General features: G+C 38.2%; 1 pseudogene; it reads left to right on the top strand.

Moving 5' to 3' along the window:
• Positions 1–9,627, top strand: part of LOC106530681 (glutamate receptor 2-like) — an 86,937-nt pseudogene that overhangs the window by 49,257 nt on the left and 28,053 nt on the right.

Raw genomic sequence — 9,627 nt, forward strand, 5'->3', positions numbered from 1 at the left:
GATACAGGGCTTTAGAATATCGATACAGTATCGGGAAATGAAATATCGCGATATTTCTGTGTATCGATATTTTCTTACACCCCTACTGCCTACTTTATTTCTGCACATGTACATCTGAAGAGCACCAGCATTCGATGATTAGTGTTGTGTTAGGTGAAGAGTCCGCGAAGGAAATGTTTTTTTTTTTTGTTAACAGTGGTGATGGAAAAAAATACATGAACATCAGCTGCATGCTCAATTGGATCAAAACAGCTGCTCTTCTAGCTCTTTTAACAACAGAATTAAGTTAAAAAAATCATTTAAAACAAAATAACATGCAGAAGGATAAGCTGCTTGGACCCTGCTCTGTGGATTTGTGCTTTATGGGACTAGTGCCCACCACTGAAACTTACAGATACGGCTGAGATATTAAAAAAATAATTTGACACAGTTAATCCCAAACAACAATTTTACAGATGCATTCTGCTTTTTTATTGTTTATTCTTTATGTAGTTTTATTTGTAACACAACATGTCAGTGACACTTAATTGCATGTTTCAAACCAAGAATATTAATAACTTTACTCAATGAACAGGAGGCATCCTTACCAGATGAACCACCTCTGGCTCTTGTAGATGTAGAGGAGCAGCAGCTCTGTTCTGAGCTTCTCCGAATAACTGAACTTCTCACTATATCTCTAAGGGAGAGTCCAGCTACCCTGCAGAGAAAACTCATTTTCACCCCTTGTATTGGTAATCTCATTCGTTGGGACATAACTTTGTGGCCATGGGTGAGGGTAGTAATCAGTGGTGGGCAGRGCTAACTCAAAATTTAGTTGCGCAAATTTTAAAATGCTAGTCAAATTATTTATGTCCGSAAGTTCAAAAGCACATATGCCCAATAAAACTTAGTGGAAGTTAAAGCGCAAAATAGTCTCTGTTCACCAGCATATTTTCCAGTGATAACATGAGTCWTTATTGCACAACACTGCCAACTAGTGGCATGACAAATTACATTGACAGAATGGCACATGTTGCAGTTTTTGGAGGTGATTTGTTGAAACAGACTTTTTCACTCATGGTGTTAAAAATAGTTGTTGTGGATCAAGTTCAATTGCTTCTTGGTTGTTTTCTTATATTTTTGGTAGGGCTTCAGTAAGAAAGCATGCAATATATTAGTAATTTTAAACTATAGTAGAACTGAAGCAATGCATTCTGGGTACAGGATGGAGAACAGGAAACCCTCTTCACTACAAAATAAGGACATGAGTTCAAACTTTTCAATACGACTTGAGGCAGGGGTGTTGGTCAGTGGCAGATCTAGGATTTTTCAGTGTAGGGGGCCATCGAGGGGCCAAGTATTTGTTCAACATCCTTGCACACAATTCCACAGTTTTTGTAAGTTTTATACATTTAATCAGTCACACATGTTCAAACACTTGTCAAAGCTTGCACAGTAAATTCTACATATCAATTTTACGTGATTTTTTTTTACTGTACATAAATGAAATACTCTCAAACACATGTAAGAAAATCTACCCATCATCAGTAAAAAAAAATTTGTCCATCTTTTCTCTCCCTCAGTTTGTATTTAACTGGTCTCTTGCCACCACTTTTTCGCTGGTTCATTTTATGGTTCTCACCATTGTGCTTGGTCCTCTGTCTGTCCATGCTTCCCTGTGTTTTGCTGCCTTGTCAGCCTTTTTTTTAAAATAAATTAGATTTGAATTTCTTTGTGTCTGCCTGGTTCTGGGTTCATCTACCTTAGACCATGACAAATCTTGTGCAGGGATGCAGGTAGATGGTGCTGAGCATCAGTAGTAAACAAGCTAGAGGTGGAGGTACTCCCCAAACAGGTCTCAGGCCATCATAGGGCAACACAGAGACAAACAACTGGCAATTCACAAACTTACATTTAGTGCTAACTTAAATTCAATAAATAAATAATATTCAATAAAATCTATTTTCAACATAAGATGAACCAAGTGTACCTGGAGAAAACTCTTAACACCTGGGTGTAGCATATCAACTCCTTTAAAATATGGTTCTGTTCTCATGAAATGCTTTGAAAATATTTTTAGTATCTTGAAAATGTGGTTAATATCCCATAAACACAGCATAATTAGTGGTGGTACATTTACAAATGATTAGTTCAAGATGACCACCACAGCTCACTGACCTTAGCCTACAGAAAATGGCTGTACTTACAGTTATTTTTACAGACASTGAGCTAAAATTTTATGTGGTAGCTGAAAGTCATGCTTCGATAATTAACAAATCACACAACATAGTATTCCTTGAAATTGTCACTACTGACCAAAGTAATGTGGGTCTGAATCTCCTGATGTTCTAATGTTGCATCACTGCAGGTGTCAAGGTTCAGTCCGTATGAGTGGACACTTGAGGAACCAGAGGATGGAGCCCTGCCGCTCACAACTGAATCCATTAACGAGTTTGGGATCTTTAACTCGCTTTGGTTCTCACTGGGTGCTTTCATGCGTCAGGGTTGTGACATCTCCCCAAGGTTGGTCTCAGTTGATTTAACTGGGCTCCTTTGTTTCTTCATCTCTTTAATATTTACTTCAAGTATTTTATTGTAAATGGTAAAGGGACTGTACTTATATGGTGCCTTTCTATCCANCACACACACACACACACACACACACACACACACACACACACACACACACACACACGCTCATTAGGTCTGTGCTCTGTGACTGATAACATGACAGACAAGGTGCTAAGTATTGATACGATTAGACACAACATCAGTAATAAATGACTAGACTGTCAGAGTATCAGAGTGTCAGAGTACTGCTATAGTCAAAGACAAACGTGGAGGAACAGATAGGAGGGCCKAGAAGAAGTTCCTTTATGCAGAAAAATTTATTACTTTGTTCTATCTTATTTTATTTTCCTCATTGTTGCTCTTTCTCGTTCAGCTCAGAAGTACTAGATTAAAAACCTGTAAGAACTGAGCTGATTGTGTTCTTGTGTTCAGGTCTCTTTCAGGTCGTATTGTTGGAGGCGTTTGGTGGTTTTTCACTCTGATTATTATCTCGTCATACACCGCCAATCTGGCTGCCTTCCTGACAGTAGAAAGGATGGTTTCTCCTATTGAGAGTGCTGAGGACCTTGCTAAACAGACGGAGATAGCATATGGGACACTGGATTCTGGATCCACCAAAGAATTCTTTAGGGTAAGGTCTACAAAAACACAAGGTTTGATATTTGTACTCGGTTTGCTTCGGTGATTTGTGCGTTCTGCGCCACTCACACCTGCCTGTAATTTGTAATCAACTTATCTGCATTACATACATTAGGCAGACTCCTAGAACCCATACTTCTGTTTCTGTCAGCTCACCTGGGGCAGTTTATATTTCATATTTAAAATACCAGTCTATAAAAGCTGAAATGGAAATGAGAATCAGCAGCAATTGCATCATTTCACAGGATTAATTCAACAAAACATTCTAGTGTAAAATAGTGAATAGCTAAAATGAGTTTTACTGAATTTATTTGACCACATGCGGGCACTGTAGCTCCATCTACCAAGGTGGCGCACCTGAGTGAAGTTGGCCCCCACACCTTGTTCAAATCTAACAAAATTGGTGTCAAACGTTTGTGCAGCAAAAATTTCATTTGCGCCACTGTGGTTTTTAAGATGTTAATCAAAGTTTCTAGAGGGGAGCCACCCCCCCACATTACCCAAATCAAACAAAACTGGTGCCAATCAATTGAGCTACGTTTGTGCTGGTTTGTGCTGCTCAAATTCTTGTTTGTGCTGCTTTTGTTTTGAAGATATTAACGAAAGTATACCAACATGAACTACATTTTGTTCATTGATCATATATGATATAAAGCTGTCTTTTATAGTGCATTTCAGAAAAGCTGAATTTCCAAAACAGCTGTTCTTATTGACAAATTCTAATGCTTATATCATCAAGGGGAGGAGAAAATCAGATTTTGACTGAAAAGAGGTGACTTCAGAACAATTGAGAAATTGTATTCACTTTTAATGTTTCTGTTAGCATCAGCTCAAAGAATTTGCCAATGAATGTTTACTTGGACAAAGTCACAGGACTCTCAAAAGCAATTTTTCTAAATACTGTACAGCCAAATAAACAACTGAACCTCAAGGGTTTTGTAAACCATTTTGGTCATTAGTTGGTAAAAATTGAATAACTAAAGCTTTTTTTCTGCCCATAAACAAAGCAGTAAAGGTCCAAAACCCCTCTTGGTTTAACCTATTAGTTTTAAGGGGCAAGACATGTGCCTGCAGGTTATATATTCTTACATACAAAGCAAAGCAAAAGGTGGAATAGTCAAGTTTACAGCAGGACAATGCATGAGGCTAGAAAATGMCCTGCATGTAGGTAAATAGCTGAACTTTGCCACCCTCACCCACATTTACAGACAACACTGCTGGCCTCTGGAAAAAAAAAATCAATACTTTAAAAACCATAGCGGCACAAACAAAGATTTTTGCTGCACAAACCAGCACAAACGTTTGACACCACTTCTGTTTGATTCGGTTAATGGGGGGGGCTGACCTTTTGACCTTTACAGTTGCGTTAATATCTTCAAAACAAAAGTAGCACAAACAAAAATTTGAGCAGCACAGACAAACTGATTGGCACCAGTTTTGTTTGATTTGGGTAATGTGGGGGGGCTGGTTGACCTCTGATGGCCTCTGGAAACTTATTAATATCTTAAAAACGATAACGGCACAAACAAAGATTTTTGCTGCACAAACGTGGCACAAATGTTTGACACCAGTTTTGTTAGATTTGAACAAGGTGGGAGGGCCAGCTTCACTCAGGTATCAGACGCAACATGCATTAGATTGATCCTTGTAGCTCTGTCTAAGAGAACAGAGGCTTTCTCTGATGTCTAAACATTTTATTTGAATATTCTAATGTTCTTATATGGAGACAGGATATCTGGTTGGTTCCTTCCTTTTTGAATAGCCCTGAGCATTTCCTGGTGTCAACAGTAATTCTCTTTGATTAGACAGGGGGTGAAAGGTGATGGTTTCTTCCAAAAGGGTGCTACACTAGCCACGTTTCCATTGCAAATGTAATGTCGAAAAAACACAGTTTCGCAACTGCAGTGTTTCCATTAAGTAAGAAATGTTATTAAAGTCACGTGAATACGTTTGTTCTCATGATAAGTCATTACAAACATGGCAGCYATGGATGTAAACACATAGCATGTTGCTACCACGACACTAGCGCTCATCATCAGAGGAGACGTCGGCGTCTTTTATCGAGGCTTTCCAGAGACAAGTCCCTACTTGGGAGCGGCTACGTATGCTGTGTTTTTGGGAAATTGTAGTCGCTGAGTTTACTATTTTATACTACTTCTGTGATATTACTACTACTTCTACTTCCTGTTWTCTTCTTCATCATCGTCTTTTTCACCAGTAGAAARAGCCGGTTGTTGATCACGTGACTCTGTGATGCGAAAAAAGTGTTTCCATTGCAGTTTTGCGAAAAACAACAATTTTGATACAGCCGAAAAATCACCTCATCCTAGCTCAAAAATATTTTGTCGAAAAACATAATTTTTTTCGAAARTGACGTGTTTCCATTGAGCAAATTTATTTTCGAAATTCTAATTTGCGCATTTTCATGGTRYATGYAAACMCAGCTAGTGGCATGTGCTTTCAATTTCCTCACAGACTTGACAAAGACCTGGTTAGGATATCCACAGYTTTGGAGAGTGAACCTTCTCTGTCCTTGTGAGAAATGTTCAGCCCTGTGGTGTAGAGTTCTAATGACACATGTGAAGACAAGTAGACAATAATGCACAGTAGTGCTGGGCGGTATGACCAAAATTTTATYTCATGTATTTTCAACATTTACACCGGTTTGACGGCATATCACGGTATTTTTCTTTTCATCACAGGTCAGCTGATAATAAAATGTACAAACCTTGCTTTTTGACTTTTTTCTTTTACTGTACCTCTGTCTGTGTCGTTGTTTCCCTCCTCTATGTGTCTTTTCTCTGACTGGTGGTTGTAGACAGTAGTCATGCATTTTGGTCCAGTTGTGAAGGAGGAGGGATAAGAAAAGATTATTATTGGGTTTATTGTTTTATGTTATTTAATAAAGATTAACAGCACGACTCACCTTGCACACCAGTCAATTCCATTTCTACTACAAAACTACTTCCCCCGGGCTTTTCACAATAGAAGCATGTTAAAGTCTCCATGCGTCTCCACGTCTCCATATCAACGTTGCACATCYCTGAAGAGGTGTTTACTACATTCAGCGACMMCGAAAACTGGATTTTTTTTTTAACGTCTGTCAATWTAAGCAGCAAAATCACCACCCGCCGCTGCAACAAACTGCTCAACAATAACATTAGCATGCTAATGCACATAGCGGTGCAGCGAGGAAAAGTGTCCCCCGGGAAACAGTTCACTGGCGGCCGCGACGAAACGTTCCGCACGGGTTCAGACTATTTAAACCGTTATGTCGGTATTCAGAAAATTCATATCATAACAAAAATAAAAAACGGTATTCGGTACGAACCGGTATACCGCCCAGCACTAATGCACAGTTTAAATGAGCTGTAAGGGTACCAACAAACACCGTGTCAATGTGTCACTTGCATTAATGTTGAATTTGTATCTTGTTTTTCAGCGCTCCAAAATCGCCTTGTTTGACAAGATGTGGCAGTACATGAAATCAGCAGAGCCTTCTGTTTTTGTCAAGAAAACGTCAGAGGGTGTGCAGCGGGTCAGGAAGTCCAAAGGGAAGTACGCCTACCTGCTGGAYTCCACCATGAATGAGTACATCGAACAAAGAAAACCTTGCGACACCATGAAGGTGGGAGGAAACCTGGACTCCAAAGGCTATGGGATTGCCACACCCAAAGGATCCACATTAAGGTGGGTGGATCAGTATAACAATGCTGGCAAACCTACACTGCCATGTACCATTCACACCGAGCAAACTGTCCCCCTCCCCATTTCAAACTTTGTCTTCACGTGACAAAATGGTGAGGGGGGTGAGTGCTTCCCTCACTAAGAAATGATCTGAACACACTGACTGAGCACCTACTGCCCTGCTCAGATAGTCATTAGCCAGTGGGGAGCCTTTGTGCCATGTGGGGTTTTTAGGATTTGAATGTGATGAATGGGGCATGGCAGCTAACTGGTTGTTATAATAATCCACCTACCCTGATGACGTCTTCTCAGCGGTTTGTATTTGTGTCATGGTTGCCACCTCTGACCAGTGGTCAGGGGTTGTTGCTGTGATTGAGTGAGATTTGTTTTTTCCAGTTTTAAAAGAGATTTCAGGTCTTAAAGAGAGCTTGTTGTGATATCATGATATATTAAATAAACTGCAACGTTCTTTGAGACCAACAAATATACAGTATTCATCCATCTTAGCATATTTTGTTTTGTTAGATTTAATTTGATTAAAAAATATGATTTAACACAAAAAAACTAAATATTTGGGTTAAATTGGGCCAATCAAATAAAACTAAAAGTAAAATAAATATAAATAATTAAAACTATAAAACTAAATAAAAATAATTCAGTTAAATAAAAATATATACATGTATACAATAAATATAAAACTAAAAAAAAGTGTGTGTGCATGTGTATTGAGCTCTCAAAACAAAAAGGCAGCTGGCAGCTGTTTAAGCATCAATCCAAAAATAAAGTTAAAAACAAAACAAATGGACTTTTATTCTGAAGCTGACGATGTTTCTCTTCCTGTTCAGGAAGCTTCTTCAGTTTAAAATGAGTTGTGGAGTAGTGTGGAGTTTACAGACCTGATTGGCCTTGTTAGTCCTCAGGTTCTCCTGTAGATCGACTGGAACTACTCGCCCCTCACATGGAGGGTCGGTAGGCTCTTTGTTTGCCTGGTTCACAGCAGTAAAGTCTCKATTACAGCATGAAGGTGAGAATTAACTGCCCAGTAGAGCTCGTCTGTCATTGTCGTAGTCTCATGACGAAAATCATGTCATTTTCTTTTCAGTTTTAAGTCTCCCTCCCATTTTCAACAAAACCTGCCCAGAAAATTTACTGTGTGATTGGGCAGAAGTTTGTGGGCGTGTTTGTGCTGAAAGCGCCTTAACGCTGCTTTTTGCTTCAACCACTCTGACTGTTGTACCCGAAAGCATCACAACTAATTTTAGTTTATTCAGCCTGTCTTTTCTCATCCAAGGACAATTTTAAACCAAACCATAATTAATTAATAAAAGCTTTTTATTTTAATATAAATAAATAAAACTAGTTATGAAATTATTTCTATTTTGATGAAGGCTGATCGTTTGACTGGGTTGGTTATTAGTCTTTGAGAGGTCAGGTGTTGTTGATCCTTTAAAGTCTGAACAGACTCAGGAGAAACTCCAGTCAGCTGACACGTCTCAACCTTGTGTTATAACAAGATGTRCCTCAGTTATAACAGCTGTTTATTGCTTTTATTCTAATAAAACTCTAATTACATTCAAGGATGAAAGGCAACAAAAGGAAGGGTTACCAAGAGGGATYAATATCTTTATGACCCACTGTGTAAAATGGGTCTTTTAAAACTGATGGATACAAAAATAAAATAATAATTAGTTTAAAACTGGAAACTTTTAATTTTCTTGGGTTTGTTGTAGTTTGACAGATACTTCTGGGAAAATAATTTTTTACGGTTTAGTTTATTTCTAAATTATGATATCTAAGCTTTTTAAGGCCTGACTCAAATGATTGTTGTTGTTTGTGTTTGTTTACTTTTCCTTCTGTTAAAAGTCTAATTCACTTACGAAGCAACAACCTGATTCTTACAAAAGATATCATTAGACARATTTGTCATTTTGTGCTTATTGTTTGTTCTAATCCCTGTTTTAATCCTCACAACTCCAATATACATCAGCTTCCAGAGAAGAATGACTCTAGATTGGAGAAAAGCTTGAGTTTTTATAAAACTTTGTGGATGTTGTTAGTATATGTGCAGCCTAATGATTGGCACCACCTTCATCTGTTCTTTTGTAAGAATGGCACCTACAGGTTGTGGCACGTAATCACAATTATGAGACAATCAGGTGTAAAAGAGAAATGATGACACGTGAAACTTTTCATTTAAATTTTACATTGGTTCAGATTTTTAGGCCACATTTCATTTTTTATATTTTGCTTGGAAAATGTCAGTTTAAAAAACATGTTTTTTAAAGCAAACATTTTTGAAAGAGTCTACGGAGGACGTGCCCAGCATTTTTTACAAGCTTGAAAGTCATTATTTGGTATGGTCATTGTGACACAATTACAGTTTTCTTGTGAAAGAAATCCTTCAAGCAGACTGTAAGAGAGGAAGAACATTTAGAASGTTCTTTGATCCTTCTTTGGTCCTGTTCCATGTGAAGATAATTCCACACTGATTGAACGATCCAGAGGTTCCTGTTCTGAAGAAGTTAGTCAGTAGCTGCGTTTCCATTGACCATGAAAATGCGCAAATTAGAATTTCGAAAATAAATTTGCTCAATGGAAACACAACAATAACGAAAGAAATTACGTTTTTCGACAAAACGTTTTTGCGCTAGGATGAGCTGGTTTTTCGGCCGTATCAAAATTGCAAAACTGCAATGGAAACACTTTTTTCACATCACAGGAGTCACGTGATCAACAACTGGCTGTTTCTAC

This window comes from Austrofundulus limnaeus, unplaced genomic scaffold, assembly GCF_001266775.1.
Source record: "Austrofundulus limnaeus strain Quisiro unplaced genomic scaffold, Austrofundulus_limnaeus-1.0 Scaffold546, whole genome shotgun sequence".
In the NCBI taxonomy this organism is placed as follows: Eukaryota; Metazoa; Chordata; class Actinopteri; order Cyprinodontiformes; family Rivulidae; genus Austrofundulus; species Austrofundulus limnaeus.